Below are 8,357 nucleotides of genomic sequence, written 5' to 3'. Positions count from 1 at the left end.
GACTGATATCTTGTCACATGCATGATTCCAATTCCGAATTCTGAAATGCCTGTTTCTATCACATGCAGAAACAGTGCATTCAGTCGCTCTTTAAAATGCATCCAGGGCATGCACATACAATTAGGTATGCCGATTGTTGACTCAGCATACACATCATCCCCCTTCGGGACCTCATTTAATGAATTGATAAATCACACTGACATCTTTCAGAGTTCAGAAGGAAGTTGAACAAGTATTCAATGTGCAACTACGCAAATGTAGGTGTGTGTGAGAGAGAGAGAGAGAGAGAGAGAGAGAGAGAGGGAGGGAGGAGAGAGAAAGAGGGAGAGAGTGTGAACGATAGTGTGTGTGTGCATGTGCGTGTGTGCACATATGCATACATATGTGAGAGTGTATGTGTGTATGCATTAGTGCGTGTGCACGTACGTGCTTTTGAGTGTTAGATAAAGCAGTAGTTTGACTGATACTGCAGTAAGGGTAGTCACTTGATCCAGTCTGCTGCATTGTGACTGCTGACCTTTGGCGGGCTGGCGTCGATCGAGTCTAGGGCTGGCATAGTTGGAGCTGCTCGTCAGGAAACTGCTTTGAGGAATCACAGAGCTGCCTGACCCCAGCTAGTCCAACATATTCCGAATTTGGAAAGAACAGTGACACTGTTTGCAACGGGTTCACACACACTGCCTACACTCCACACACACAGCTGACTACACTCTACACACACAGCTGACTACACACACAGCTGCCTACACACACAGCTGCCTACACTCTATACACACAGCTGACTACACTCTACACACACAGCTGCCTACACTCTACACAGACAGCTGACTACACACTACACACACAGCTGCCTACACTCTACACAGACAGCTGACTACACACTACACACACACCTGACTACACAACACACACAGCTGACTACACGCTACACACACAGCTAACTACACTCTACACACACAGCTGACAACACTCTACACACACAGCTGACTACACTCCACACACACATCTGACTACACTCTACACACACAGCTGACTACATGCTACACACACAGATGACTACACGCTACACACAGCTAACTACACACACAGCTGACTACACACTACACACACAGCTGACTACACGCACAGCTGACTATACTCTACACACACAGCTGACTACACTCTACACACACAGCTGACTACACACTATACACACAGCTGACTACACACTACACACACAGCTGACTACACACACAGCTGGCTACAATCTACACACACAGCTGACTACACGCATGCTACTTAGCCACTGGTACAGCTGACTAATTAATAGCAAAAAGGCACTGCTGATCACAAGCAACACGCCATATGCACAGCTGACTGGGCCTCAACACACACAAGATGATGCATCTATAATCTGAGTAGTTTTATCTCAACATTACATGAACATATGAAAAACTGAGGATTGTTCAAGGATTTTGACTGGTTAGTTGTGAGTTAGTCTGTGTGATGAGGTGTACTGCAGCCAACACATCGCACAGTGGCGATTTTAGCATGTAAATCTTGGTGGGGAAAACAATATTTTTTTTATGCATGCCAGCAAGGCCACTATACAGCACAACACTAAACAATACATTAATTGCTCTATAACGGTGACAAATGGTGCCATATGGCATAAGGGGATGACAAGGGGACATGAGGCAATCCGTAATTTTGATTAAGACATTAATGAGCGAGTTAGGACAGACGTAGTCAGTTTAACTATTTGTTCCGCACTTTTGAAATGTACAGTGACCCGAATTCAGAACATGGGCCATTCTTACAGTAGTCTCCCTGTACACCAAGTCAGAACAATAGCATAAAAAAGAGGGCATATAAGCAGACAATGAAAGCTCTTACAATATTCAATGATTGCATTTCTCTAAAACAGACTATAGGCTGTGTCCCCACCAAGTCAGAACAGTAGGCTCCGCTTATGAGGGGAAAAGGAAAGCTTACTACACAACATACACTTAGTATTACTTTCTTGGCTACAGTATACATATCTCCCTGGCATTTTATATCATGTATGCAGCAGAGTACAATACATTTTTGGACTCACCTTGTTGTGCTGTGCTCACTTGAACAGGAAGGTGGCGCGGCGATCCTTCTTGTGGGCTCTAGAAAGAGGCCAGAGGTCCCGACTTGGAATTCCGAGTTGGATGACCAATCAAAATGATTTTCCGTATTTTCCCAGCCTGAGCTATTTTTTTTTTCAGAGTTCCCAGTTGTCTTGAAATCACTGAAGTCTGAGATTTCCCAGTTCCGAGTTTCCAGTTGTTTTGAACGCTCAGCGTATTTTCTGCCCCTCCAACACAGAAAGCACTGAGCTAGGCTGACAAAAACCTACATTTTGGAGCTGCCTTAATCAAGAAAGCATTATTAACCCAATGATAACATTGTTTACATTGTTTGTAGACTGATATGTGACAAGTATTGATGCCAAAATAACATGCAATTTATAAATATATATATATATTTTTTTAACTAAACAGGTGGGCCTCGAAACAGGTGGGGTCACCAGCCCTGCATGACGCGTCGCCACTGCGTGCGCATCTAGTTTAGGCTACAAATGTACTAATTCTCTTTCAAAAACCATTCGTGCCTAAGTAGGACCGGTCCATTTCTTATTTATCTGTCTGTTACTGATAGGACCTACTGTGTAGCATCACTAGACCTACTTACAGTGCCTTGCGAAAGTATTCGGCCCCCTTGAACTTTGCGACCTTTTGCCACATTTCAGGCTTCAAACATAAAGATATAAAACTGTATTTTTTTGTGAAGAATCAACAACAAGTGGGACACAATCATGAAGTGGAACGACATTTATTGGATATTTCAAACTTTTTTAACAAATCAAAAACTGAAATATTGGGCGTGCAAAATTATTCAGCTCCTTAAGTTAATACTTTGTAGCGCCACCTTTTGCTGCCATTACAGCTGTAAGTCGCTTGGGGTATGTCTCTATCAGTTTTGCACATCGAGAGACTGAAATGTTTTCCCATTCCTCCTTGCAAAACAGCTCGAGCTCAGTGAGGTTGGATGGAGAGCATTTGTGAACAGCAGTTTTTAGTTCTTTCCACAGATTCTCGATTGGATTCAGGTCTGGACTTTGACTTGGCCATTCTAACACCTGGATATGTTTATTTTTGAACCATTCCATTGTAGATTTTGCTTTATGTTTTGGATCATTGTCTTGTTGGAAGACAAATCTCCGTCCCAGTCTCAGGTCTTTTGTAGACTCCATCAGGTTCTTCCAGAATGGTCCTGTATTTGGCTCCATCCATCTTCCCATCAATTTTAACCATCTTCCCTGTCCCTGCTGAAGAAAAGCAGGCCCAAACCATGATGCTGCCACCACCATGTTAGACAGTGGGGATGGTGTGTTCAGAGTGATGAGCTGTGTTGCTTTTACGCCAAACATAACGTTTTGCATTGTTGCCAAAAAGTTCAATTTTGGTTTCATCTGACCAGAGCACCTTCTTCCACATGTTTGGTGTGTCTCCCAGGTGGCTTGTGGCAAACTTTAAACAACACTTTTTATGGATATCTTTAAGAAATGGCTTTCTTCTTGCCACTCTTCCATAAAGGCCAGATTTGTGCAATAAACGACTGATTGTCGTCCTATGGACAGAGTCTCCCACCTCAGCTGTAGATCTCTGCAGTTCATCCAGAGTGATCATGGGCCTCTTGGCTGCATCTCTGATCAGTCTTCTCCTTGTATGAGCTGAAAGTTTAGAGGGACGGCCAGGTCTTGGTAGATTTGCAGTGGTCTGATACTCCTTCCATTTCAATATTATCGCTTGCACAGTGCTCCTTGGGATGTTTAAAGCTTGGGAAATCTTTTTGTATCCAAATCCGGCTTTAAACATCTTCACAACAGTATCTCGGACCTGCCTGGTGTTTTCCTTGTTCTTCATGATGCTCTCTGCGCATTTAACGGACCTCTGAGACTATCACAGTGCAGGTGCATTTATACAGAGACTTGATTAACACAGGTGGATTGTATTTATCATCATTAGTCATTTAGGTCAACATTGGATCATTCAGAGATCCTCACTGGACTTCTGGAGAGAGTTTGCTGCACTGAAAGTAAAGGGGCTGAATAATTTTGCACGCCCAAGTCTGAAAAAAGTTTGAAATATCCAATAAATGTCGTTCCACTTCATGATTGTGTCCCACTTGTTGTTGATTCTTCAACAAAAAAATACAGTTTTATATCTTTATGTTTGAAGCCTGAAATGTGGCAAAAGGTCGCAAAGTTCAAGGGGGCCGAATACTTTCGCAAGGCACTACTTTCACAAGTAGTTTGGTTGGGGCTGGGGGTGCTGCAATTTTTTTTTCAGAGTTAAAAAAGGTAAGTAGAACAAAAACACACGAGAAAGAGAAATAAGGATAACATGAGAACTGACTCTATGTACAGAGTCAGTTCCAGGGCCAGTGCCAATACCATGCTCCAATAACGTTTGCCATGCAGAAGCAGAGAGCACAGTCTATGGCTTGGGTGGCTGGAGTCTTTAACAATTTTCCGGGCCTTCCTTTCACACCGCCTGATATAGATGTCCTGGATGGCAGGGAGCTCGGCTCCAGTGATGTAGTGGGCTGTCCGCACCACCCTCTGTAGCGCCATGCAATCGAGTGCGGTGCAGTTGCCATACCAAGCAGTGATTTAGGCAGTCAAGATGCTCTCAATGGTGCAGCTCGAGAACTTTTTCTCGATTTGAGGGACAATGCCAAATCTGTTCAACCTCCCGAGGGGGAGAGGCGCTGTCGTGCCTTCTTCACGGCTGTTTGGGTATGTGTGGGACATTTGAAGTCCTTAGTGATTTGAACACTGAGGAGCTTGTGTGTTCTCGACCGCCCGTTTCCTGTAGTCCATGATCAGCTCCTTGGTCTTTCTGAAGCTGAGGGAGAGGTCGTTGTCCTGGCACCAGATTGCCAGGTTGCTGACCTCCTTCCTGTCTCATGGTCGCCGGTGATCAGGCCTACCACCGTCGTGTCATAAGAAAACTTGTCGTGTGTGGCCATGCAGTTGTGGGTGAACAGGGAGTACAAGAGGGGACTTAAGCACCCTCCTCTGTAGGGGCCCCCATGTTGAGGGTCAGCGTGGCAGAGGTATTGTTGCCTACCCTCACCACCTGAGGCAGCCTGTCAGGAAGTCCAGGATCCAGTTGCAGTGGGAGGTGTTCAGTTCCAGGGCCCCAAGCTTGGTGATGAGCTTGGAGGGGACTATGGTATTGAACGCTTAGCTGTAGTCAATGAACAGCATTTGCACATAGGGTATTCCTCTTATCTAGGTGAGTGAGGGCAGTGTGGAGTGCAATTGAGATTGCATCGTCTATGGATCTGTTGAGTGGCATGCAAAATGTGGGTCTAGGGTTTTTGGGATGATGGAGTTGATGTGTGCCATAACCAGCCTTTCAAAGCACTTCATGATTACAGATGTGAGGGCTACAGGACGGCAGTCATTGTGACATGAAACCTTAGAATTCTTGGGGACAGGAATGATGGTGTTCATTTTGAGACATGTGGGTATTACAGACTGTTCTGCGCATGCTCTGAGAACGTGCCCTGGAATACTGTTCGACCACACGGCCTTACGAGCGTTGACCTGATTAAGGTTCATATGGTAAAAAAAAATTGGAACAATATAAAAAAAAAATGGTTGTATTTACATTAAATATTACTTTGGATTTCTTATTTATTAGATTTAACCAAAGGGGAAAAGTAAGTTGAGTGATGAAAGAAATAGGTTGCAGGTTTGGCAATAATTCATTGAATTTTATATTTGATTTCAAAATATTTAGTATTTTTCAATTGAAAATACCTAATATTTGTAACCAGTTGAATATATATATATTTTTTAGGTTGATCCAAAGTCATTCTTTACAGTGTATGATACAGAACCACCCCATCTCACACGCCCCTCAGCCGCAGCTATTAGATCCGGCATGTGTGAGTGAAAGAGAGTGGCCTATAATTGGACCGTAGTCTCCATAATGTGAGAGATATTTTCAGAGGTGCGTTCTTGCAAAGATTTGGCAAAGGCTTCCTATCTTGACCCCAACTGCTCTCGCCCTCTCTTGTGTCACAAGGAATTTTACCCAAAGGTTCCTAGAGTAAATTCATGGTGTTGGGTACTCCATTCCTGTTAAATTGTTCCCCTAGAGTGAAGGTTTTGTATTATATTTTTAGATCCATTTGCCATTTGCCATTTATAGAACTACTTTAGACAGCCTTAAGTGGATTTATCGAGTTTATAGTATACAAGCATAATTATATACACTGCTCAAAAAAATAAAGGGAACACTTAAACAACACAATGTAACTCCAAGTCAATCACACTTCTGTGAAATCAAACTGTCCACTTAGCAAGCAACACTGATTGACAATACATTTCACATGCTGTTGTGCAAATGGAATAGACAACAGGTGGAAATTATGGGCATTTAGCAAGACACCCCCAATAAAGGAGTGGTTCCGCAGGTGGGGACCACAGACCACTTCTCAGTTCCTATGCTTCCTGGCTGATGTTTTGGTCACTTTTGAATGTTGGCGGTGCTTTCACTCTAGTGGTAGCATGAGACGGAGTCTACAACCCACACAAGTGGCCCAGGTAGTGCAGCTCATCCAGGATGGCACATCAATACGAGATGTGGCAAGAAGGTTTGCTGTGTCTGTCAGCGTAGTGTCCAGAGCATGGAGGCGCTACCAGGAGACAGGCCAGTACATTAGGAGACGTGGAGGAGGCCGTAGGAGGGCAACAACCCAGCAGCAGGACCGCTACCTCCGCCTTTGTGCAAGGAGGAGCAGGAGGAACACTGCCAGAGCCCTGTAAAATGACCTCCAGCAGGCCACAAATGTGCATGTGTCTGCTCAAACGGTCAGAAACAGACTTCATGAGGGTGGTATGAGGGCCCAACGTCCACAGGTGGGGGTTGTGCTTACAGCCCAACACTGTGCAGGACGTTTGGCATTTGCCAGAGAACACCAAGATTGGCAAATTCGCCACTGGCGCCCTGTGCTCTTCACAGATGAAAGCAGGTTCACACTGAGCACGTGACAGACATGACAGAGTCTGGAGAACGTGACAGACGTCACGTGACAGACGTGACAGAGCCGTGGAGAACGTTCTGCTGCCTGCAACATCCTCCAGCATGACCGGTTTGGCGGTGGGTCAGTCATGGTGTGGGGTGGCATTTCTTCGGGGGGCCGCACAGCCCTACATGTGCTCGCCAGAGGTAGCCTGACTGCCATTAGGTACCGAGATGAGATCCTCAGACCCCTTGTGAGACCATATGCTGGTGCGGTTGGCCCTGGGTTCCTCCTAATGCAAGACAATGCTAGACCTCATGTGGCTGGAGTGTGTCAGCAGTTCCTGCAAGAGGAAGGCATTGATGCTATGGACCGCCCATTCCCCAGACCTGAATCCAATTGAGCACATCTGGGACATCATGTCTCGCTCCATCCACCAACCAAGTCTGTTGCACCACAGACTGCCCAGGAGTTGGCGGATGCTTTAGTACAGGTCTAGGAGGAGATCCCTCAGGAGACCATCCGCCACCTCATCAGGAGCATGCCCAGGTGTTGTAGGGAGGTCATACAGGCAGGGGGAGGCCACACACACTACTGAGCCTCATGTAGACTTGTTTTAAGGACCATACATCAAAGTTGGATCAGCCTGTAGTGTGGTTTTCCACTTTAATTCTGTGTGATTCCAAATCCAGACCTCCATGGGTTGATACATTTGATTTCCATTGATAATTTTTGTGTGATTTTGTTGTCAGCACATTCAACTATGTAAAGAAAAAAGTATTTAATAAGAATATTTCATTCATTCAGATCTAGGATGTGTTATTTTAGTGTTCCCTTTATTTTATTGAGCAGTGTATATTTATATACACACACAAAAATAACTGGCTTTTGCTGTGTTGTGGTAACACCAATTGAGTAAATTTTGTATACAAACATAATCATTTATATATACACTGCTCAAAAAAATAAAGGGAACATGAAAATAACACATCCTAGATCTGAATGAATGAAATATTCTTATTAAATACTTTTTTCTTTACATAGTTGAATGTGCTGACAACAAAATCACACAAAAATTATCAATGAAAATTATAGACGGATCATTTCTTTGTCAGTGTGCAAACGTACAAAATCAGCAGGGGATAAAATACATTTTTCCCTTACTATATATATATATATATATATATATATATATATACATATACAAAAAAATACTAAATTAGTGGTATCTGCTTACAATTATTTATTTTATTGCCTGGCATATGTCTAATTTACCACAACGCAAGCAAAAGCCATAATCATCCAAG

Source organism: Oncorhynchus clarkii, chromosome 33 (genome assembly GCF_045791955.1).
Source record: "Oncorhynchus clarkii lewisi isolate Uvic-CL-2024 chromosome 33, UVic_Ocla_1.0, whole genome shotgun sequence".
Taxonomy (NCBI): Eukaryota; Metazoa; Chordata; class Actinopteri; order Salmoniformes; family Salmonidae; genus Oncorhynchus; species Oncorhynchus clarkii.
Note: the sequence above shows the minus strand (reverse complement) of the source record.